Source organism: Lycorma delicatula, chromosome 3, assembly GCF_047948215.1.
Source record: "Lycorma delicatula isolate Av1 chromosome 3, ASM4794821v1, whole genome shotgun sequence".
Lineage (NCBI taxonomy): Eukaryota > Metazoa > Arthropoda > Insecta > Hemiptera > Fulgoridae > Lycorma > Lycorma delicatula.
The window spans coordinates 140,393,179-140,419,648 of NC_134457.1; the positions used below are offsets into that span (position 1 = coordinate 140,393,179).

General features: G+C 33.2%; 1 protein-coding gene and 1 long non-coding RNA gene across 5 annotated transcripts in view; one reads left to right on the forward strand and one right to left on the reverse strand.

Moving 5' to 3' along the window:
- Positions 1-26,470, reverse strand: part of LOC142322053 (uncharacterized) — an 850,063-nt gene that overhangs the window by 371,144 nt on the left and 452,449 nt on the right. The gene's annotated exons all lie outside the window — the stretch shown is intronic.
- LOC142320989 (uncharacterized) overlaps positions 1-26,470 on the forward strand; it is a 68,878-nt gene that overhangs the window by 34,535 nt on the left and 7,873 nt on the right. The window contains exon 2 of the long non-coding RNA XR_012755534.1: positions 17,310-17,501. This is a non-coding gene — a long non-coding RNA (uncharacterized LOC142320989). The remainder of the gene's footprint in view (positions 1-17,309; positions 17,502-26,470) is intronic.

Genomic DNA, 26,470 nt, shown 5'->3' on the forward strand with positions numbered 1-26,470 from the left:
GGTGTTGAAATTAATGTTCTGTGAATTACGACTTGAAATTTCATAGTGGACTTTTAAGTTTACTTGCAACTAGTTATGGTGCATAACTTAATTTGGGGGTTCCTTAAGGATCTCCGTATCACGTGCTTTTGCCAGAAAACTTACTTATGGCTCCGCAGAAGAGCCGATTGTAATAATTAACAAAAAATTGAATAAAATCAGCTGTTATTTTGTGATTTAGCTGTGTTTATTAAGTGTTGTTATATTTCATAATTGTGAAATAGATATTTGTACTCTTGTACAATAATCTCTTATTGTGGAGTTCGTTGCATATTTAGGAGAAAAAATAAAAACTACTATTTTGTAAGGTATTCTTATTTATACGTCATTTTAATCTATCTTTTTAACATTTTGGTTGGGCTAACCTAGGCCATAGCGCGAGTGGTAGCGTCTCGGCCCTTCATCCGGAGGTGCCGGATTCGAATCCCGATCAGGCGTGGCATTTTCACACACGCTAAAATCATTTATCTCATCCTCTGAAGCAATATCTAACGGTGGTCCCGGAGGTTAAACAAAAAAAAACCTAGGCCATAGAGGAATGCAACATGGGTGAGTTACTATCAGCTGATATGATCGACGAAGGGGCATCTGATTGAGGTTATCAAGTAACATCAGGAAAACGTGGTCCATTAACGTCATCAAATAGAGATCCGAGGAGGGTAGCTAGTAGAAAACTAATTAGAGATGACATAGCGGACAATTTATTCGGAAATTCGAGCGATAACGACAGTGTAGTTATGGATATACCTATGCCGAGAAAACAAACTGCAATTCATAATGCAAACAATGGTAATATCAAATCTATTTGATATTACCCATATCAAATAGATTTAGTGGCCTTCCATTAGTGGATACGAATATTACGAAGCAAACGGAACCCGTCAAGCCCCCACCTATTGTACTTTAGGGGTTGTGCTAAGATTGTACGAACTGTTAGAAACGGTCGTATGTAAGGGAAATTAAAACAATCGACTGGTAGGAGGTAAACAACTTAGAATAATTTCTAAAGATATTGAAGCGTACAAGAAAATCACAAATATAGCCAAGAACATGGTTTAATACCTTCATTAGAAAGGATCTACGAGCCTTTTGTGTCATTATCAGGAACTTGTATCACTCGATTCCACTAGAGATGATCAAGGAAGAAATCGAAGGCCACGGGCATCGTGTGAAGGACTTAATAAATGCACCCCACAGAGTAACTAAAGAGCTTACATCGACTTTTTTCGTGAACGTAGAGCCGCAGGAGAACAATAAAACTATATTTGAATTAAAATACATTGCTAATTGCAGCGTGTTGTTCGAAACACAGCGGAATCCAACAGGCCTCTTGCAGCGCATGAGGTGCCAACAGTACGGGAATATCAAAAACAATTGCATGAGGCCCTTCCGCTGTGTAAAGTGTGGGGAAGGCCACCGAACAGCTGACTGTTTCAGGAAGAACAGGAGTACTCCTGCAACCTGTGCTTTATGTCAATCCGATCACCCGGCAAACTATGGAGGCTGCAGAGTGTACCAAGAAATATTAAAGAGGAAATGAAGGCAAAAGGCGAATCAGAAATCAAAACTTGCTCCGAGAGTCGAATCCGCTAGCCGTAGGGCGACCGGCCTCACGTTTGATGATAAAAACTTCCCCACGTTGGGTCGTGGAGTACCTGGAACCGTCGCCGTAATGCCTGAGGCTCTCCACATTACGTAGGCGGCGGCAGCGGGCCGTACTGGTGAGAATTATTAATATTTTGATTTTATGGACTATGTTGGCAGAAATATTTTTTTCTAATGGAGTTTGAGATTACTGCTTACTGATAACAATTATTCCGGATTACTTATTATGGGAGTTCCTTAAGAACCCCTTATCATGTGCTTCTTATCAAGCGATTTAGTTATGGTTTTACTTAAGGAGATGATTGTAAATATACTAATTGTAAAAAAAAAAATTAATCGAGATTTTGAAAAAAAAAATGAATGCTGATCATTTATTTCCATAACGCATCCAGAGCTAATAAAATTAGTTAAAATACATACATCATCGTAAATATGACCATGGAAATTCGAAAGAGGTTTTAAAAGAAAAGACGAAATTAATAGAAAAACAGAAACAGTAAACAATTTTTGGGAACAATATCTTGGGGTTTGTTTTACTTATTAACGTATTAACATCTGAAATGAATAAATTAAGGTGTTCTGTCACACTTAAAATATGCTCAGATTAATTTAATACTTTAAAGACACATAATATTATCTGTTAAAATTTACCTTTTTTATAATTTTTGTTAACAATTATAAAAAATTAAACCCTAATGCGCAAACGCACACGCACAAAGCGGATATTTACGAATACAGACTTTTTATCTATTAATATAATTAGATTCAACTTTAATTATTAAGGTATTATTTTAATTTTTAATATAAATGTAAAACATAATAATACTTAATACATTAATAATATACATTATTGATTTATGTTTTAATATAGATTGATGGTAATGGACAGTAAATGTATAAAAAATTATGTTTCATAAAATATTTGACATCTATGTTACAGAAAAAAAAGAAAATTAATTAATTAATTCATTCATTCACAAAACGTAAATAAAAGTTTATTATTGTTGTTATTTTTAAGACGCAATAAATGATTGTTTTTAACGTTTATCCTTCAATTTAAATAATAAGTATAGGTTAATTAACTTAAACCGTGTTTAAAAGATATTGTTCACGTAGAGTTCATAAAGTATAAAATACAAAAATGTATTAAAATAATACGAATTAAGTAAATAAAGTATATTAAATTCTTATCAAATTCAATAGAGCACACGCATGTAAATTTAAAAAAATAATGTATATGGAAATGTAACGTTATAATATTATAGTATTTTTATTTTAACTATTGCAAACGGTTGACTGGAAATTCATTTTTCAGTATAATATAACAACAAATTAAGTAACAAGAATATTACGAGAAAATTGTTTGTCAGTGAGAGGTATTAGGTACCTATGAAGAAAAGACTGCAAATTTTGATTATAAAACACAATAAAAACCTCTTTCCTTATACAGGTGGGAAATAAAATACCACCCGCGGACCAAAACAGGCAATTGGCAGGTGTGTTAGCAGCTCATCTGCCGTATATAAATTGCTCCAATCACTAGAAGCAAAGCCTCGGGTGTGCCAGTTAATGAGCCTGCAATTGGCGCACTAAGACGACAGGCTCCTTCTGGGGAAGAGAACAGCTGCCTCTCGCCTCAGTCGCTTGGTGAGCAGCAACCTTGACCGTTCAATGTTGTAGGCGACGTTACACCTGAAGCTCAGATGCCCGTCCTTACAACCCGGGGCAGGAGGCGGTTTAAATAGACAATGGAAATAAACACCTTCCTTTACCGCTCCTACCTTCAAATAACAAAAATGGAAACAGATATGAGACCATACAGTGTTGAACTGTACCGCATCATGGTAGAGCGCTTCCCTGAGTAGCAGAATAAGACGGTCCAAAACATTCTTGACCAACGCAGGTCCCTTTTTATATCGCATAGGGTGCCTGCAGATATTGTCACGGCGATCAGGTTGGAGGTTTCGAGGGAGCTCGGTTTGTTGTCCGGCCCATCTTCTGATGACGGCACAGTGGATGAAGCACCCGTTCCTCCCAATCCTATTGATGATCTGTTAGCGGAGAGTTCGCTGCTCTATAGTAGAATGGATCCGACATTGAGACCCAGGATTCCTAGGTTGTGGGAGAGAAGTGGCACGAAAATCATAATTGATCACATCAATCAGCTTTTACCTAATAAAGTTTCACACGTGACAACAATCTAGGGTCTTCAAGAGTTGGTTTACGTCGGTGCTTTCACGGTGACGGTCGCTAATGGCCAGCGAGTTTAAAGAGCTATGAGATGAGATAGATCTCGGATGCCGGCTTGGGAGTTTCGTCTGAGGAAGGTTAACAAGCTGCGGAGAGAGATTGTTCGTCTGACCACATTTATGACAGCCCAGAACTCCAGCCGGAAGGTGCGAACTGCTGCGGAGACCATTGTCAGCATCCATAGAAGCCCGGAAAATAACTCGGTTGCCGAAGGTCTGAATTTATTGAAACAACGCTTCGCGGTGCCATACTGTAGGATGCGCCGTTACAGAATAAGTAATATGCGGCGTGAGCATTTGTTCAGAACCAACCAACTTGAGTTCTATAAGAGGCTGCAAACACCAGTTGTGCAGCGGCTTTAGGTTTCGGCAGCTCCTTCCAACGCTGAAATTTTTGATTATTGGACTCCAATCTGGTCGAGCTCGATACGGCATCGTGATGGAGCTGAGTGGATTTGTGATGAGAAGAGTGAATCGGGTGCCATCTATAATTGACCATATTGTAACTTTGGATGATACGATTGGGTCTGTTGCTCGGACGCACAACTGGAAGGCACCCGGGAACGACGGAGTGAAGAACTTTAGATTCAAGCGCTTGTGGGCGCTTGAATCTAAGACTCAGCTGTAAGTGGGCGTCTTTCTAAAATTTCTTTGTAGAAATATTGGTTAACTGTTTGTCCAGCAGGCACCCACTCTTTATGAACAATTCCCTTGGAATCGGAGAAGCACACAAGCATGCATTTCACTTCTGACTTTGACATGCGAGCTTTTTTGGTCTGGGTGATCCCTTTGAGCACAATTGCCAACTTTGGCGTTTTGTCTCTGGATCGTATTGAAAAAAACCAACCTTCATCACCAGTGATAACACGGCTCAACAAATCTGGATTGATTTTTGTTTGCTCTAACAGATCGGCTGCCACATTTTTCCGTGTTTCTCGCTGTTGTTGTGTAAGATTTTTGGGGACCATTTTTGCACAAATCTTTCTCATACCAAGATCATCAGTTAATATTAGACGAAACGTTTCTTGATTGATGTTGAGTTCTTCTGCAATCATTTTCACGGATAATCTTCGATCAGATCGTACGATTTCACGCACCCTGGTCAAGTTGACATCTGTCCGTGAGGTTGATGGTCGTCCACTGTGGTCTTCATCTTCAACATTCGTTCTGCCTTCACTAAAAATTTTATGCCATCGAAAAACTTGAGCTCTTGCAATAACCTCCTCTCCAAAAGCCTTCTGAAGCTTACCATAAGTTGTCGTCGCGTTTTCATCCAATTTAACGCAAAAAGAAATGGCATACCGTTGCGCAATATTTTGCGGTTTCATTTCTATGATGAAAGACACAAACACGTGTTCACTTATTACAGCACAGCTCACGACTGAGCAGTTTCATCAATGTGCCGCTTGGACTAGAAGTAGCTTATAGACCAAGGTCAAAGATGCTGTGCCTACGCAAGCTGCAGGGTTGCCACATCTTGCAAAGAAAAATCTGTCTCATTACTTTATTGTCGCACCTCGTATATAGGAAAGCCTTCTACTCTGTGCTGCATTCTTGGCTCGTGAAGGTGCTTGTTTGATCCCTTGATTGTCAGGCTCCTGTGATGCGCAATGGATAAATGGTGCACCTGTCTTGTGTTGACCGTCTCTAATAAGGAGTCCGCGACCATTGGCGAGGTGGTTATTCAACAAGGGATATTTCAGGGTGGTGCTCTTAGTGCGCTATGGTTTTGTATGGCGCTAAACCCTCTGTCCAAGATCCTAAAATCGGCCAATGAGGAGTCTGCAATTGGTCAGTACTCTTATAGCCACCTCATGTACATGGATGATATAAAACTTCTTTCTGATACTAAGAAGGTTGTCCAGCGGCTTGTTAGGTTGGTCGAGAAATTCAGTGTCATTCATAAATTCAGCAAAAGGAGTTTGGTCGCAAATGGATGATTGTAGCGTGCCGTTCATGGATCCCCCTTCGGTGATGACAGCTATGCAGCGTGAGGAAACCTACGGTATATTGGCTACATTCAAGATGTGGGAATCAGCCACGGCCAAGCGAAGGAGGCCCTTACATCTGGTCTCAACGCTTATGGGCGTGCTGTCATGAAGTCGCAATTGAGCATGGACAATAAAGTGAAGAGCATGAATACCTACGCTGCTCCGCTGGTTGTACTGTTTCAGAGTTCTGAGATAAACGAGAACAGAGCTTGAAGGGCTTAATCGGGTTCTTAGAAGTGAGTTCACCGGGCACCGGGCACATAACTCGCGCAATTCTACAGTTCGCTTTCATCTGTCCAGAAGCAGGGCCGGAAGAGGTGTACCACTGCAATAAAATGTTTGTTGCAGTGGTCGTGGATAATTTTTGTTTGTGTGAAAGTACAAGCGAATCTGTGGAGCATGTGATTAACGGCTACCAGATTCTGGCCCCAAAAGAATACACATCCCGACACAATAACGTGGCTCGCATTCTCCACCAGAAGCTGAACCTGGACCTGGGACTTCTTGATGTGTCCGTTTCTTACTACAAGTATGCACCTCTGTCCTTGTTGGAAAATGACTGCTGTAGGATTTATAACAATCGCGCGGTCCTCACGGATAAGCCAGTGGCCCATAATTGTCCGGATATTGTTATGATTAAAAAGCAGGAAAACATCACCTGGATCATCGATGTGACGATACTACTGGCCTCTAACATCCAGAAGAAATAAGGAGCGATAGTGTAGCACTGATGTACAGCTGCTGTAGTCGTTTCTTTTTCTTGTTTAGTCTCCAGAACAACTGTGAGGTATTACTTCAGAGAGTAAATGAGGATCATATGCATGAATGTAAATGAAGAAGTGTAATCTAGTACAGTCTTAGGTCGACCATTCCTGAGACTGTAGTCATCTTTTCTTTCTTTTTCCCGTTTTGCCTCCGGTAATTACCTTTCAGATAATACTTCAGAGAATGAATGAGGATGATATGTACGAGTGTAAATGAAGTGTTGTACAGTCTCATCTGTACACTGTAGTCATCAGCTATGTTGTAACGTCATAGGTGAACGATAGAATTAAATAAATAAATAATATTTAAAGTGTAAAAAAGTATTTCAAGTGGCCGCTAGTACTGCCATACCCGCGCGATTTATATGCGCACGCAATTTAGTAGAATCATTAAATAAAATAAATAAAAAATTTTATATTTAAATAAAATTATAAAATTTTACATTAAGTTATGTGTGTATGTGTAAACCGTGCATCAGAAAAAACCCCGCTTGACGGGAAAGTGCTACAACTTTGTTATCAGATTTTTTATTAAAAATTCGATTAAAAAATCATACAAAATTAACCGCTACTAGCGTCCAGCTTTCATAGTGGACAATTAGCACAATAGTACCGAAATTTTTTAAGTCCTTCATAAAGAGATTTTGTTAATGAAAACTAATAACCGTTATAATTTATGAATTCTAAAGAGCATATAAATTTTTTCGTTACTGAGAGTTATCGGTAAATCAAAGATATCCTTCAGTGATAGAAAGATTCGCGGTATTTATTTAACTAAAGAAATATATTTATGAAGGACTATATAATACAGTATGTAGTTTTCAATGACACCCCTTTTATACTTAAAATAATTTCCGGTTTCCTTAACAAGAAACAGCTTCCTTCAACTTGTTAACACAGCGGTAGAAGGTCGCACTCGAAATATATAAACGCATTACTTGGTAGATCGGCTTTTAGTACTAATATAAAAATGCTTCCTACGTTGTCAATTAAGGACATTATAATTCAATTACTTGCTATTTATTATTCCAATCACAATTTATTTCCTCATAAGAATGGCATTACACTTACTTATATATGTAAATATATTATTTATAAAAAATCGTAATTTCCACTGTGTTTTTATAATTTTTTAAATGAATTGGACAGTATTCATGCACAGCTATAAAAATTTTCCCTTAAAATATGGCTTTTTTCAGGATATTTAAATCTAAGAATAACCCACATTATTATTTTATAAAATCAGTATCTTTCAGTATCTTCAGGATACTGAAGCAATTAAAATACTCTGTTACGCCTACGTAAGAAGTCGCCTTGGAGTGCGCTGTACGTATATGAACTCCATTTACCAATTTTATCGGATGTACCGATTAGAATCAATCCAAAACAGGATTTTAAGTTATTCGTTTTTTAAGATTAATAATTACTTTTGATGCTATAATTTTTCTACGTCTCAGTTACGTGCAATGTTAAATATCATACCTCTTAAATTAAGACGTGAGTTATTGTAATTATTAATGCTACTAAGTATGTAAATTTACTAGTAATTTAATCTACTATGTATTTCGCAATACTAATATTATGTATTAGTATTTTACGTGCGTAAGTTAACTAGGGGTAGCTGTTTTTCTTTCTTTATTCCTAAATCTTGTCTTATAGTGTTGCAATTCCTCGTTAATTCTCTTCTTAAACTGTTCAATATTGTGACCTTTATTAACAGGAATACTGATCTCTTAATGTTGGTTTATGTAGTTACGACAGGATTACTGTAGCAAGTTGCTTTTTTCTGTAAGTGGACCGTCATTACATTTTTATGGTTTTTTTTTGTATTTTCATTTATTTTCTTAATTAATTTTTTTGTCTGGTTTTTCTTGTATACTATTTTTTTCTATAAGTATTTCAGAGAGAAACTACGTATTCGTTTAATGTTTGATATTAATTAATAATGTATATTTGGGCTGATATATGTTACCTTCATCTGTAATTATTTGTAAAAAGATAAATAAATATATTAAAGATATAAAAATAGATTAAAAAAAACAGATAAATATATATAAGAGAGGTAAAATATATTTAAAACTTTATCAATGAAATTATACAAAATAATTCTAGAAAAAACAAAGGACTGATTTATGGTTATAAAAGCTCTCAACTTTCAATTTCTACTGAGAAATCGAAAGTTTCTAAAAGCACGTTCAAAATATAGCGAATTGGTGCAGACGTAAAAATATTTCATAAGAACTTACAAATATATTTATATGGAAGAACGTAAAAAAGGTGAACGGAAAATTTATGGGAATTCATAAGAATTTATGAGAGTAGAGAGTAGAATCTAGTCATCAAATTTAAGAGATGAACACCAACATTCGTTTTAACTGTTGCAAATTGTTTAAACAGAAAGTTAATCATTTAATTATTAATTAATAGAAACCCTATTAAAGAATATCAAAGCGCAGAAAGTGTTACAGATGGGTGATAATCATACAATATATGAGTATTTAATTGGTAGGCGGGGAGTTTAGTATTAGCCAAAACGAATTCTAATTAATTTAAAGGAATTTCAAAATTAACTTTCTGATTCTTAGAACTTCATAGGATAATTCTTTTTTTGTTTTTAAGCGAAAAAAATACAGCCCACAATTTTATGTTCATATATACTATTTGAATCTACCATCATTTGAATTTAACATAAATATTATCCTGTTCAGATATAAATCTTTTTGGCAACTTCATAAGATAACATTTTTATCTGAGATTAAATTCTAAGTTATTAATTGAAATACACCGACTCTTGACGCACATTTACGTCTGACGGAATTACTTTTGTTATCTGTTTAATGGATCGCTGAGAAGTTAAAAAAGAAATTATTGTCATATACCTAAGAATAGAAGGTTAAATTTGAAGGGAAATTTAAATAAAACGTTTAAAGAGAATGAATAAAATCCATATTCCTTTACAAATATTTCTTTAATCTCGCAAATAATTATGTTATCAGAACAGATTGTGAAGACTTTCTTTTATTATATTACAATATTCGATCGGAAAGTTCTCGATCTGACAATGAAGTGACAAGATTTTTCAGAAGTTTTTAAAATTTTTTAATTTAGACACCTTGAAATTCGATTTATTTAGAATAATTACATTCCATCTTTTTTAAAACCCTTAGTATAATGCGATTTGTCCAACTTCGGAAAATATCTCAGTTTTGACCTCATCATCTTCGTCCAGAGAGCCGTTTTATCAGGTTTGGTAAGAAGTAATCACTGGAAAAAAATATCCGGCGAATTCGGTGCGTATGTAAGGACTTCAAATAGGTCATGGAGTTTTGCAGAAATATTCCGAGAAGTTTGTGAAGGCGCATTATGGTGGTGAAAGGCACTTAATTTTCGGCCAGTTGTGGACGTTTAGCCTGAATAGCATTCTTCAATCGATTCAGTAGTGAAGAGCAATATTCCCCGACGATGATCCTGCCTTTTTTTTTAAGTAGTCCAAAGCACACATCACGAGATTCGAAAAAAAACCGTAGCAATGACTTTTTCGGTTGATGGGACTGCTTTCAATTTCTTAGGCGCACTTTCACCTCTTCCATCCACTGTTTGGTTGCTAGCATGTAATGTTGAATTCGTTTATCGTCTGCTGTTATAAAACGTCCAAAAAAACTCGGCAGAATCAAGTTTAAGTAAGCCTAAACACCTTGAGAATTGTTCAGTCGAATGCGTTTTTGGTCGACGACCCAACGACAGGAAAGCTTTTTCATACCTAAAACATCGTGTAAAATGTAGTGTACGTATGATCAACCGAGATGTTTGGAATGTCAGCAAGCTCACGTACCTTCAGTCGACCATCAGTTAATACGGAATTGTGGATTTTTGCGACGATTTCGTCGGACGTAGCGGCTTTTGGGCGTTCCGAGCCTTTATCATCTTGAATAGATGCGCGAACATGTTTAAATTCAGCAGTTCTTGGGGGTTAAATCTTTTAAAACAAAGTCCTTTATAATAGCTCGAACTTCAATTTTATCCACTTTTCAGAAAATGCCAAAACTTGTTTGCTTTACTGGGTATTTACTAACAGGCAAATTAATGCACGTTCTATCAAACTCCGCAAAATGCCATATAAAGTACAGTACTTGATGAATATCATAGTCAGTTGGTCGTACTTGCACCACCTCTGTTGTCAGGCTGAGAACTTTACGAATGACTTTGTAAGAAATTCATAGGAAACATTACGCTATTTTTTGGGAGTTATACATAGGGGTAAATTCCAGTTACATTTAAAATTAGAAAACGGGTGCTTTATTCCGTTTTTTGAACTAAATTTTCTTTTAAAGATATGAAATTGTTCAGGTTAACAGAAAGTGATGGATAGAAGGATAAGTCCATCGACAATTTTTTTACGTTATTATTAAGCCAGTAGTTTATAAAGTTCAAAGTCATCGGTAAAGATATTTATCTATACGCCATTAGTAAATATCGAAAATTCTCTTTTAGCAAAGCCTACGAAATTCGCCTGTAAAAATTGGTCTCCTACATTTTCATATTTTAGACTAAAAAAGTTTATTTTTAGTCAGTACAAACTGGAGATTTTTAAAAAATAAGGAAGTTAAAAAAAGAGATTTTTCTCACGTGTAAAATTCTTAAAAACAAGATTATCTTGTCGATTATAATATCTTAATTTCTTTTACATAAAAAAAGAAATCATATAAAAAATAAAAATTGATTGTATTCATCTTAAAATTATCAAAATTCTTTTGTTATAACTTCTGAGTGGTTAAGCGAAACAGAACACCTCCAAGTACAACAACCGATATTTAGACAACTACAGAAAAGACCCGTTTTTTTCTAATCAAGCCGTTAACTTTCTCCACCACTTATTATTAAACAAGAAAAATACAATGTTATAAAATCAAATCATATATAAATTAAAATTAACCATTGTAGATTAAGAAAGGTCAGTTATGAAAGAGTATAAACGTAAAAGTGAAAGTTAGATTGCGTTAAAAAATGGGAATATGTATTTTTAACTATAATGATTTAAATAATACTATTAGTCGTTGTATTACTTAAATAATCTAGAATAACGTATATTTAAATTATCCTTAGGAAAGTTTTATTTTTTTAGTAATTAATTTAACGTATGTTAATCATCGGCTGACGATTTAACTATTAAACATCTTCCTAAACAAAGTAAAACGATAACGCTAATTTAAGAAACCAAAGTTCAAAATACAATGCACTCATTTATAAATAAACTTAGCAGATTAATGTGCACGAGTCTGACAGTTCGATTATCCCGGTTTATAAATATATTCAGCACAGACCTAACAAATGATTTATTTCTAAAATATTCACGACGACGAACATTTTTTGCTGAGATAATCTAATCTTGGCAACATAAAGGATTGTCAGTCAAAAGAAAAAAAGTAAATGTAAAAAAAAAAGAAGATAATGGCATACTTATAAAAATAATAAACAATCATTACTTACTTAGTAATCACAACAATTTTACTTTAACACAAACAGCTTAAATTCATCGTCGGTTTTAACATATCAACCGTCTATTAAGATTTTGGTGTACTAAAATAAAAAAAAGCTTTATATTACTTCAAAATTATTTTATAATTTTTAAACAAAACTTCATGAAATGTCGAAGTAACAAGTTTTAAATCTTTAAAAATGAAAAACACATCTGCCTTAAAAAAAAACTATAAAAGATAAAATAGGATGTTCGACCGTTACAGATCATTACACAACAGTTTAATGGAGAAGTGCGGAGCCCTTTAATTTCCGACCATTTTCGTTAGATCCGTGAAGGCTTTATGCCGATATGACCGAGTCCCACGAATATTACGCATCACAAGGTAAAAATTTTGAACAACAGTTGAGTGAGCCTAACAAGTTCATTTTGGCGTAAGCGACCACAAACAGTAACATTTTGCTGAGTTTTCTGTAACTGTACTGTTGAGAAGGCGTAAAACAGATATTTGTTGGTTTTTTACTCTTTTCATTGCTTCTTTCATTACCCTTGATCGGAAATAGTTGAGTGGAGTTATGGGCACTGACCGATATTCTTTGAACTCATTCCTACCGTCTGGAAACAAGTTTAACCCATCCCACTTCCTCTGCCCTTCGTTCTCTCATAACGCTGATGGGAGGAGCTGTTTTACGCTTCAACTGATAAGTAGATATCGGTGGATCGTCGGTAACATCAGGTAAAATATAGTTCATATTTGCTATATCGGTGACAATTAGCATTATACTAGTGATAATGATTTCACCGCCATATACGAGGTGCGGCAATAAAGTAATGAGACTGATGTGATAAAAAATGTTGCTTACCGTTTTAGTCATGTTTAGTGTTGTCTCCTTCAAAGTAGTTCCCCTCTGATTGCACACACTTATTTCAGCGCTTTTGCCATTGATGGTAACATTTCTGGAACTCACTGTAATATCCTCCAAGACCCTCGTTCCAGCTTTTTGAGCATTTTGTGTTGTTTGAAAATGGTGTCCCTTGACTCTTTGACTCTTTTGACTATTGGAAATAGAAAAACGTCGCACGGAGCGATATCTTGTGAATAAGGTGGCTGTGGTAGTACTGAAATTTGTTTTGAGGTTAAAAATTGCTGTACTGACAGAGCAGTATGTGATGGCGCATTATCGTGATCCAGAATCCAATTATCAGCAATGTTGGCACGGACAAGAAGAACTCGTTTACGAAGCCTTGCTAAAATTTCTTTGTAGAAATATTGGTTAACTGTTTGTCCAGGAGACTCCCACTCTTTATGAACAATTCCTTTGGAATCGAAGAAGCACACAAGCATGCATTTCACTTTTGACTTTGACATGCGAGCTTTTTTTGGTCTAGGTGATCCCTTTGAGCACCATTGCGAACTTTGGCGTTTTGTCTCTAGATCGTATTGAAAAAAACAACCTTCATCACCAGTGATAACATGGCTCAACAAATCTGGATTGATTTCCGTTTGCTCTAACAGATCGGCTGCCACATTTTTCCGTGTTTCTCGCTGTTGTTGCGTGAGATTTTTGGGGACCATTTTTGCACAAATCTTTCTCATACCAAGATCTTCAGTTAAAATTAGACGAACCGTTTCTTGATTGATGTTGAGTTCTGCAATCATTTTCACGGATAATCTTCGATCAGATCGTACGATTTCACGCACCCTGGTCAAGTTGACATCTGTCCGTGAGGTTGATGGTCGTCCACTGCGGTCTTCATCTTCAACATTGGTTCTATCTTCACTAAAACTTTTATGCCACCGAAAAACTTGAGCTCTTGATATAACCTCCTCTCCAAAAGCCTTCTGAAGCTTACCATAAGTTGTCATCGCGTTTTCACCCAATTTAACGCAAAAAGAAATGGCATACCGTTGCGCAATATTCTGCGGTTTTATTTCTGTGACGAGAGACACAAACACGTGTTCACTTATTACAGCACAACTCACGACTGAGTAGTTGCATCAATGAGCCGCTTGGACTAGAAGTAGCTTATAGACCAAGGTCAAAGATGGTGTGCCTACGCAAGCTTTAGGGTTGCCACATCTTGCAAAGAAAAATCTGTCTCATTACTTTATTGTCGCACCTCGTGTATTATCAACTAAATCGCTACATTCATTCTTATAATCTTGTTGCCGCAGGTAAAACGACGCCGGCGGGTAAAAGTAATTCTTAAATATTCTCACAGATAGTGCGAGTGTCTCTATTTTATGATTAGTTTCTTTCCAACTTTTGTTTACTTTAAAATTTTTCAAAAATTCGTTATTATTTATAAAGTACATATATTTAAAAAAAATTCCATCTTGGAAGGGGGGAAGCTGTCCCCCTTTGCAGTCCTCTGGATACGCCCATGGTGTAAAATTCATGCACACACCTACACATTGGTGTCAGTTAAAAATAAATATGTTATAATCTATATAACATTATTTAGAACCTTTTAAGGGTTCTGTTAAATGGATATTATAAAATTACAGTTCAAAACGCTGATTCCGAATAAAGTCACGGATTTCCATTTTCAGAATCTCAAAAAGTGATATGGAAAAACATTAAAACAGTTATGTAATGTGAAAAAATACGTAAGTACGAATATTTCAACAAATTAGTTTAACATTACGTAGAAATAAAACAAAAATATAGTGTTATAATATCAATTTTTAATTTCTTAGTTATATTACTTATTTCGGTTTATTTAGTTTTTTTTGGACATAGCTTACGGTGATCAACCAAATATGATTGTGTACACTACACTTATATATCTACAAGTAGATGTCAATTAGTACATTATAATTAACCAAAATTTATTTTTACTCTTTCAGAGTTCTATTTACTGGCTAGAAAAAAGAAATCTTCAGTTCTTTACTGGATACAGATTACACCGGTTTTAATGGACATATAGAAACAGGGTCGACACTTAATTAAAATTTATATTTTAAGAACACAAAGACTGGAAATTCGCATTAGTGCCACCACCATCAACTATTACAGTAAACCTTGACAGCAAAGTCTAATTACATTAAGTCACTGACGAAGTAAGAAAAGTAATTCTTTATTCCTATCTATGACATACACTACGATTTATGCAATAATCGGAACTATGACACAATTAACACTTCCACTACGCATTAAATCTTTATAACTGCCAGCAATATGATCCAAGAATTGTGGCTACTGTTTTTTATAATTTATATATTTCCTTATTAATATAGAAAGAGGTAATTTTTAAACTTGATTAAAGGAGGAAAGTCTTTTTCACATCAAAGTAAACGAAATAATCAATCGCTATTAAATTATAATAGAAAACTCGTTACAAATCTAATAATAAGTAATTTTTTATTAAAATAAAGGGTAATAACAGGTGTAGATTAATAGTATAAGAAAATTAAGGTTAAAAGAAAAAAATATACTAATTCACTACTGACATTCAAGTAGATCCAGAATATATGAAAATCTGCAACACTTACCTGTAAAAAATGATAAAAATATGATCAGTATATTAAAAATAATACAGATTTTTTTTTGTCTTCAGTCATTTAACTGGTTTGATGCAGCTCTCCAAGATTCCCTATCTGGTGTTAGTCGTTTCATTTCGGTATACTCCCTACATCCTACATCCCTAACAATCTGTTTAACATATTCCAAACGTTACCTGGTTGCATAATTTTTCTTATCTACCTGTCCCTCTATAATCAAAGCGACTATTCCAGGATGCCTTAATATGTGGCCTATAAGTCTGTCTCTTCTTTTAACTATATATTTCCAAATGTTTCTTTCTTCATCAATTTGCCGCAACACCTTTTATTTGTCACTTCATCCACCCATCTGAATTTTAAAATTCTCCTATAGTACCACATAAAAAGCTTCTAATCTTTTCATTTCAGGTACTCCGATCGGCCAAGTTTCACTTTCATATAAAGCTACGCTCCAAACATAAACTTTTAAAAATGTTTTCCTGACGTTTAAATTAATTTTTGATGTAGGCAAATTATATTTCTGACTGAAAGCTCGTTTCGCCTGTGCTATTCGGCATTTTATATCGCTCCTACTATGTCCATCTTTAGTAATTCTACTTTCCAAATAACAACATTTTTTTAACTCCATAATCTTGGAGGTATAAAACACATGAATTTATAATTTAATAGATTACCTCATTTTGCTTCTTTACTTTAAAAACCAACCTAACCCTAATGAAAATTTTACCACATTTCAGAGCTGTATTTTTTAAAAAGCGGTTTATATAACTGAAGTAAAATATTCTTGTGATGCAGATCTTACTACTGAAGAAGAGAGCAACAATTTTTTTTAAACATACCGGCCAATTATCGTAAAATTTTGATTACTTCTTATTTCTTATTCTAAATTTAAAAAATTCCATTTCTGAAATTTGAGACATTTCAGCAAAATATTTTCAAACTCAGTAAACAAAACGTACTACATGAGTCACATATTATATTATATTATATTCTCCATTGAGTAAAATCCCCTCGCGGACGTGCCCAAAAATGTATTTACTAGATTAAAGCCGGTATATATTAATACCATCAATTGATTTCGTGTGTGAATGTTTGTAAACGATTCTATTATTCACTCTATGAAAATAAAACAGCTTAGAATTTACGACGATAATAATATTTATGAGTAAATAATCCACATTTATAGATCTTTCACGATCTGTTAAACTACTATTTATTAAATTTATTTAAATTCTTAGTAAATAAAAAGATCTGTCTTTATTTCACTTAATTTTTTTAATATTTAACTAGTTTTTCAATATTTTAAGCTTGCTTCAGAAGTAAATAGTACATGCATACAGGATAGCATCTATTAATTACATAGAATTTAAGAGTGGTTTCAATTCAATCTGAATAAAATAATTGATAAAACAAATTCTATAAAAAATGTATTATATAAAAAAAATAAACGTTAATTAGTTTTAACGTAAACGTTTTAAACGTAATAATTTCGTTTACTTTGATTCCTTTGCTTCACTTTTTAACGAGAAAAACTTTGATAACATATTCAGTTTCTACCAGATATATATATATATATATATATATATATATATATATATATATATATAAAAGTATAAAAGTTTATATGTAAAACCGATGTGTCGTACAAAACAATAATTATTAAACTTATTTCTATTTCAGGGTTTTTTTTTCAGAAAAAAAGTCTTAGGCAAGTATTTATGAAAATCATATTTTCATGCTTATGTAACTTATTAACGGACTCTTATTGGTGAAACTAGCTGAACAGAAAGTAAATTTAATAAATATTTAATAGCTTATGAATAAAGGGAATACAAAAATAAATACATCTACATGAGGAGTTATCCACTCAAGGTGAACTAGTACTTACATTACGACATACTTCAATTAGCTTATAAATGTAAAAAGAAAAACCTTTTTCTTTTTCCTGTTTAGCCTCCGGGAATTACCGTTCGGGTATTACTTAAGAGGATGATATGTCTGAGTGTAAATGAAGTGTAGTCTTGTACAGTCTCAGTTCCACTATTTCTGAAATGTGCGGTTAATTGAAACCCAACCACCAAAGAACACCGGTATCCACGATCTAGTATTCAAATCTGTGTAAAAGTAATAACTGCCTTTATTAGGACTTGAACGCTGAAACTCTTGACTACCAAATCAGCTGATTTGCGAAGACGCGTTCACCACTAGACCAACCTGGTCTAAAATGTAAAACCTAACATTATTTAAAGTAACGATGAGGGATTGAAGATTAGCAAAGGTAAATGTAAATAATTACTATAAAACAGTAAACGATGCAATACAGTTATTTACGAACTAAAACAGTTGTATTTGATTACTTGTGAAGTAACTGTTTAAAATCAGAAAAAATTGGAAGAAACTGGCGAAACCATATTTACAAAATTAATGACTACTCATTCGCATATACAATTAAGTGTAGCATCTGCAATCTGTAAGATCAAAGGTTTGCTCACACCTCGTAAGAATTTATTAGTGTGTGCATTTTATTGTGGCTCTAAATATTTCAAATCGTGTGCGTGCGGATAATATATAAAGATGTATTATTTCCTCTTTTATAAATAGGAGCCGTTGATCTCAACTTTTCAACGATAACAAATTTGTAATAAAAAGGTAATATAAAAGGAGAAAGTTAATTAATTTTTTACATAAGGTTAATTCTGTATTTATACATCAATATAATTAGATTTTAACTTCAAAAGTTTCTTGATCGATAAAAAATGTCGGGAAATTGTTTTTTTCTACGTTTGAAAAAAATTGAAAAATTTAACTCTCTTTCACTAATTATTTGACATATAAAGTTTTCAAAGTGTAATTTTTTGAAAACACTCGTACCATTCTTTGTTGATTCGACTTTTATCTATAAATAAATACTACTGTATGGAAGGTAGGATAAGTTTATATAATTAAATATATTACGGTATATTATTAAAAATAAAGTGTCTGAGCTAGATTTTCAATACGCACTTGGGATTTGAGGTTAGCTCAAGATTATTTTACCATTGTAATAAGTGCGCGAGTGTTAGAAAAAAATCTTTTTATCCGTAAAATAAGTAGAATCAAACTACTTTAAACGTTTATAGTTGAAATTAATGAAATAATTTAATCAAATTTAAAAAATCTCATCTATTATATATTGATAGTTGTATATATAATTACACCTACTATATATAAAGCATTTTTTCGTGACTGACTGATTCATCAACGCCCAGTAAAAACGACTGAAGATGAAAATTTGTGTACATGTTCATCTTCGGTGTAAGTGAATACTAAGAAAGAATTTTTTGAAATTCCGAGTTTAAAGGATTAATATTAGTAACAATGAAACTCACTATTTTTTTAATTTCTCGATAACAAATGAAGACATTAACTTGATTTTTGGTGTGTGTAATCTTCATGAGAATATCTGAAAACCAATTTCTAGATTTTACGATATTCGTCTTTGAAAGGGATGAAGAAATGTAAAAATTTTTGAACAATGACTGTAAATTTTCTCCTTTTTAGGCTATAGTAAACGAGATATTCATTAAATTGGGGCTTGAAAACACTCTTCAGTTACATACTGATACTAGTATATATGTATATATTTTACACACACACACACACACACACACACACACACACACACACATCATATACTTTCACATACATTATACAGCCTTAATTGCTTAGAACTGTATAACTTAAATTAGTTGGATTATTTAAATAATTCTATCTAAATTATTCAAAATATTTTATAATTTTGAATGATATGATGCAAAATCAATCCTACTGAAGGTCAGTTTGGAAAGGCATTTTAAAATTTGAAATTCCATTTTAAAAACGCATTAACCAATCTCGTAAACCCAATTGTTTTTATTTTACCGATTCGAAATTTTGAGTTGTAACATTTTAAAAATTATTTACGTTAAATAATTTCCTTTAAATTTAAAAAAATTTATTAAGTCTGAAATTTATTATTTAAATAATATCTTTCAAAATTTTGTATAGAGATAAATTATTTAAATTACGTTTAAGTAATTCATATTTTATTTCTTGATGTAGGCAATTCTTATGCATTCAAAAGTTATATATAATAACAAGCCTACAAAATTTGGGTTGTGGAATGTTTTTAAGTTTTGATAATTGATTTCCATGTATTTTGTAACGCTGAATGTGAAAATAACCTTCACTTTTTCCTATCAAGTTAGGATTTTTCGCAAATTTCAAAATTTGTAAAAAGTTGAAAAATTGCAAAAATGTGATATATAAAATACACATAAAACATTTTTTCTAATAATAAATTAATACAGTATATTCACTTTTTTGGCTTATACTATGCATTCTTATAGCTAAACAGTTGAGTGGTCTGAACGGGAAGACGTGGGAAGACATTCCTGAGATGTGTGGTTAATTGAAATCCAACCATCAAAGAACACCGGTATTCACGATCTAGTATTCAAATCCAGGTAAAAGTGCCTTTACTAGGACTTGAACGCTAGAACTCTCGACTTTTAAATCAGCTGATTTGGAAAAACGCGTTCATCACTAGACCACCCGGTGGGATAATGTGACACGACTTAGCAAGATGTAACATGTTTATTGGCAGCTATCCGTGCCGCTCATACACCGTGCAACTACTATCAGTGCTGTTTCAACCACCAGCGTGCGTAAATCGAGTTTTTTTCGTCCTCCGTGATCAAACGCGTTTTTTTCGGTGGAAAATATATTTTCAGGTCATAAAGCAAACTTTCCAACATTATTGGTGAGTTAAAAGGCAAAAAAGAAATATACTAAGTTTCGTTCGAGAAGTGTACCTTACGTGTTTTGGAGTGAAAATAGCAGATAAAGACAAAGCTTGGGCACTCCACTTCGTTTGCTACCCAACTGTTGAAGGACTTAGGAGGTCAAAGGGTGAACAAGAAGCGTTCAGATTTGGAGTTCCAATGGTGTGGCGAGAGTCACGAAATCACACCAATGATTGTTACTTTTGTTGGACTGATGTTCACGGTTTCAATTTGAAAAATAAAAAAATAATCGTGTATTCCAAATATGCCATCCGCTTTACGCCGGGTTAGTCATGGTCCAGACGTACCAGTGCCAATTCCACGAGAAAATTTACCTGAAATAGACGGTTCCACAAGTGATTTAAATGAAGATAACATCGAGGAGTACGAACCCGGAGATATCTGTGCACCAGAGCTTTATTCACAGTCTGTACTAAACGATTTGGTTCGAGGGTTATATCTAACCAAAGAAAATTCAGAATTGCTTGGTTTGAGGCTTAAAGAGAAGAACCTGCTAGCAGCTGGCGCCTCATTTTCCTGGTTCAGGTACAGAGAAAAGGATTTTCTTTTCAGGTACAGAGAAAAGGAGAATTAGTCTTCTGCACTGATGTTTGTGTACTTTTGACTCGATTCCTTGTTTCCTTGTTTTTCGTGTGAATGCGACAGCAGAGACAGAGAAAATCAGTGGACAAGGAAAGATTGGCCAAAAAGAGCTTCATTAGAACCTGGAACCAAAAATGTGCTCCGTAAAGCTTTCATAGATCCGAATAAAGTTGTCCTTCCACCTCTGCATATCAAGTTAGGCTTGATGAAGCAATTTGTAAAAGCCTTATAAAAGAAAGTAAATGTTTTAAATACATCTGGAACAAATTTTCAGTCTTATCAACCGCGAAACTAGAAGAGGGCGTCTTTACTGGTCCTGACATTAGAAAACTTTTCAAAGACGGTAATTTTGAGAAACAAATGGAAGTTGCAGAAAAAGAAGCCTGGGAACCTTTAAAGACGTAGTAACCAAGTTTCTAGGCAACAAGAAGGATCCGAACTTCAAATCAATCGTTGAGAACATGCTGCAGAAGTACAAAAATTAAGACTGTTCCATGAGCCTGAATGTTCACTTCTTAAATTCACATATGGACTATTTTCCTGTAAATCTGGGTGCCGTTAGCAAAAAGATGGGCGAGAGATTTCACCAGGACATGAAAGAAATGGAAAGGAGGTATCAAGGAAAATGGACTACTACGCAGACTATTGCTGGATGTTACACCGAGATGGACCCTATAGAGAACATAGAAGGAAAAGCACGAAGCAGATTATTAGCCGTCCAAAGAAACATTGACACGTGGAATAAAATTGTAAATATTTTACATACTTTGTCGTTAAGGATTTAGGGAAGAGGGGGGGAGGGGTGATTTCCAAAGGCATGACGTACCTCATAAAAATTAATAAAATTAAAATAAATTAATTTAAAAATGCATTCTAATAGACATTAGGCTTATTTTGTGGCAATTTTCATTAGAAATTAAGAAGTCAATGACCCCCCTCGCCATCCTCTTCAGACCACTGAATTGTTTAGCTATACACTCAATAGCTTACACTCAATAGTGTAAGCCAAGAAAGAGAATATATTACATTAATTTATTATAAAAAACGTTTTATATCAATTTCATTGTATCACATTTTCGCAAATTTTCACCTTTTTACAAATTTTGAAATTTGCGAAAAATCCTGACGTGATGGAAAAACTGAAGGTTATTTTCGGATTCTGGGCTAAAACATACATAACAATCTTTTATCAAAAACTAAAAAACACAACCATCGCTTATGTAATATTTTTACGTTTATCTAGAATTGTAATTTAGTTTTAATGAACAAATGTAGGTACGTAAATTGGACCGGTACGATTCTTTTACTTGTATTTCGCTTGTGCGAAGCAATGTGTTAATATTTGGTAACACAAATGTAATAAAAAACACATGTTGTTTATCACAATATTGCGATGATGAAAACACATGTTATTTATTTCAACGGGCATTTATTTATTTAGCACAGCAAGAAATAAGTTAATATGATCCGACATAAACAATAATCCAAAATATCTTCACGCAGGTCATCCTTCAAACATAATTAAAATTTGTTTGTTTCCCTTTTTTGGCCGGAAATTTATATTTCGCTTGTGCGAAGCTATGTATTTAATTCCTTTAAAAATTATCACGTATTTACACATTTACTAAAAATACACGACATATTTTTATCGTTTGTATCTAGTGAATTAAAGTTTGAGTGCAAGAATGTGTGATACTAGTAAGGGAACTGAGCACGCCATTGCTCCATAGCAATTGGTAGTTTTACTACTTGCGGTGTCAGAGGTGGTTTTCACGGAACTTAATGAGAGACCGACCGGTCAAAGCGGTCAGTTAAGAGATTCGTTATCCTAATCAATAATATGCAGAGATTGAAATACATAAACCAGTCAGTAAAATAGTTATTCTGACCAATATCGTATCCCGCGCTGACGAATCTCTCCATCACTGGTAGTCTGGTAGGAGAAATAGGAACCTGTCTGCTCACAATGAAATAACGCCGTCAATGGAGACTGCGATGACTTGCCGAGAAGAAGAAGATGTTAGCTGGAACCAACTAGCTGTGCAGATATTTCTACCGCCTGACGGCAAGCCAGAACTTTTCTTTTAGGAACTAATTCGAGGTTAAAACTCGAAACCAATCCTTGGTCGAAACCAATTTGCCTCGGCCATCAAGGCTGACCACCCAAGCAGCTTAATTAATAAATGAATCCCCTCATATTCAAGATGCTTTTCCGAACGATGATTACAACATTAAAAAAATTAATAAACCCTCGATTTGAATAAAATCAGATGAAAGTATGCTGGAGATTTGCTATTTTGAGACGATAAGACAAATAAAATAAATTACATAATACCAAGGAAACAGTAAGTAGAGGACATGTAAAACTAGATACTAATATCATACAGACAGGTAATAAAGAATGAGAAGAGAAAAGCCGGAAAAGTGCCTTGTATAAAGCAGTGAGTGATACTTCATCATAAATGGTGTATGGACTTAGCCACACCTGAAAAAGACCGGATCGATTATTTAGATATCGATGTGGAATTTGATAGAACAGTAAAAATTCTCATTGTTATCAATCTACATCTTCGAGTATTTAACCTAATTGAACATTTTACATATATATTGACATTTACAATTTTAAAAATAACAGTAAAATTATAAAAACTTGACGTAAATAACCGATTAACACTCCTTAATTATTGATATAACATTCATATGCTAATATCAGTTACGCTTTTGAGTTATCCCACGACTGGACCGGATTTATCTTTTGGAATGACTGATCGGATTTATTTGGAATGCTAATAATTATTAGCATAAAGTGGATTCCATATTTCTAGAGGAAAATAACTCTGACATTTAAACCGAGGTGTCGATTTCTTCATTTACTTGATTCATATTCACTTTATCTAATGGCTAATGATGACAGCAATCTTGACAAGGGTTTTAAATTCGTTTTCCGGTTAGTAATTAATTAAAGAATAAATAAGCGACATATAATATTACGTACTGGGCATAATTAATTATATATTTTTTAAAAATGTGTGAAATACAGAAACAATTTATTTACAATATTAATTAGTAAGCTAACGAAAAAAATTTCTATTTCCTAATAGGAAGAAATTAAAGTTTTCGTAATAGGCAATAACTACGCTAAATTTTACTTTTTAACTTTTCTAAATAAAATGAAATATATACATTCACATATATTAATTAATTACATCATATAATTTTTTATCTCATCAACCAAACAAATAAAACGAACAAAGTAACGAGAAATGAATTATTAACCCTAATTTTTATTTCAGTTTAGCGAATTATTGCCCCATAAACTTTTTTATACAATTATTACTGTATCTGATTAAAACATTATATAACGGTAACACACACACACACACACACAGACACACACACACACACACACACACACACACACACACACACACACACACACACACACGAGGGCGCACGCGCATGCACACGCACATTAATACTAGTAATATTCAAATGACCTCGATGTGGGAACATTTTATTTAAAAACTGGCGAAATGCCAATTGGACAATAAGCCCTTTTCGCCAACGCAACCGAATGAGCGCCACCGTTTTGACTGGAGGGTGTTTATGTTTACGTGAGAAATGTTACAGACTCAACTAAATGTAAACTTGTCATACGTCAAGTGTTTTTAAATGATGAAATCGTGAAAAAAAATCAACGGTTTTAAATTTCGGTTGATTTTTTAAGGATAATTTTACCAGAAAAAGCAAATAAAAATATATTATCAAAATACTTATCGTTATTTAATTAATTACAAAAAGGTTATTAATATTTTTAATATATTTAAAATATAATATTATTAATAATATATAACATTTTCAATGATTAAAATACAGGATTGTTTCTATTTTAATTAGTATAATCAGTTTTAAAGCCATTTTTAACAGGGTTAAAATCTCAATAGCATCAGTTAATGAGATCGTTTCTTATACTACTTTTTATGTAATAACGCAAGTCCGTTGGGTAAGAATCTAATGATATTTACAATATACCATTTTTACATGTTTATAATTTTTTTTTAATTATTTAAATTAGGCTATTTTTAAAAGTTTTCTTAGTTCATCTCATGACACTGATTTATTCATCTGTGTAATACTGTTAAAAAATAAAGATTTTTTTTTAAAGAATATCTTTAATACTTGTGTTCAGGGGTTATATTTTCACATGTTTAGGATGAATTGGCCTAGCCGATCTGACGATCTTTGAAATATGACTCGCGGTAAACATAGAACACATTTATAGATAAACTTAAAGAAATTTCCTGTAAAACTATGCAAGTAATAATTTCCATACTTGAAAAAAAATTTAACATATATACATATATATCACATTTTTTAAAACCGCAGTTTATTTAAGTTGTTACAGTATACACATATACCTCACGAACAGTAAAATACATCATATATTAAACCCGACGAACATAAACCTTAAATTTTCGAAAATTTAAGAAAACATTCGTAAAGTAACTTATACTTTTTTATTATTCTATCATTAATATATAAAGTCTACGATTTATTTTCCAAATAAATTATCTTATGGTATAAATACAAGACATGTTACTGCGAAATATATTTAAAAAAAAAAACTGAAATAAACTTTCAGTTTGTGTTAACACATATAACGCTGAAAGAAGATGCAGAAAAGGAATAATATAAATATTATTTGGTATAATTCCAAAATTATTAAACATTTTACTGAATGATACAAATGAGGTTTATAAGTTTTGATGCCAGTAATAATAATTAGATTATTCATATATGTTGGCAATGTTTTTATCTTTCTATATCTTTAACTTGATCATACTGTGTCGGACACGGTGGGCCAAAAATTCTTTTGTTGTTACGACGCAAAAATAACAAATTGTTCCGTTGTGACCTGTTACTATTTAGGACTATAAGCCTAACGGCAGGCAGATACATCGCAATTATAATAAATATAATATGAAAATACTTTGTAGTACGTTACAGTAATGTAATAAAACAAAGATTTTGCCAGTCACTACACGTACATTGTGTTATAAAAATAAAAACGTGTGGTACCGTGCAGAATGTAACAGTAAATTCAAATAAATAATGTAAGCTTTTACGTATAAGTTTATTCCTAATAAACTACTCGAGATTTTTTAACTGAGGTTTTATTTTTCGTAGGTGAATGAGAATTAAAACTCTGAATTAAAAGTATTTAACGTTTGAAAACCGCGGAATAAACATTGATTCAGCACCTCCAGTACTTAAATTTTTTTTAAAGAAAAACTTTAGAAATATTTATATATTACTTATACAAATTAAGCAGTATTAAACAGACTTATTATAACACATTTATAATAAATATTAACCGAAATTATTTGCTACTGAATTATTTTTACTTTGCTTAAATTTCACGGTAAATACTTATTT